Genomic DNA, 558 nt, shown 5'->3' on the forward strand with positions numbered 1-558 from the left:
TTTAATTAGTCTAACAATGATGAACCTTCTAAATAGATCTTTTGGTTAGGATAATTTAGATATCAGTGATGCTCCTTTCCTTCTTGAAGAACACTAGTTTATAATTAAAATAAAAATCCAATGGCTAGATACCTCTTTATGGCAAGAGAGAGTGATTTTTTTTTTAATTTAAATTACCTATCGCTGTTAGATACAGATGAACTTCTTTTGTTGTTTTTCTATCTCCAGTAACTATAATTTCTTGTAAACCTTTTAGTGGGATTTTATCCTTTTGCAATTTTGTGTATGTGGAAGTTTACTTAATGCTGAATTAATTTGATTGATGATCCTTGTTGAGTACAAAAGAAGGATATTTTGGTATGGGGTGTGGCGTTGACAATTTAGGCTAATTAGTAGCCTAAAGGCAAAAGCAAATCTGAGCTCCAACTTTAATTTTTTTACTTTGAAATGCAAAGTTATTTCTTTTTTTTAATGAAAAAAATTCTTTCTATTATTTTAAAATATATATATACATACATACATACATACATATATATATATATATATATATATATATAT

Source organism: Solanum pennellii, chromosome 10, assembly GCF_001406875.1.
Source record: "Solanum pennellii chromosome 10, SPENNV200".
NCBI lineage: Eukaryota > Viridiplantae > Streptophyta > Magnoliopsida > Solanales > Solanaceae > Solanum > Solanum pennellii.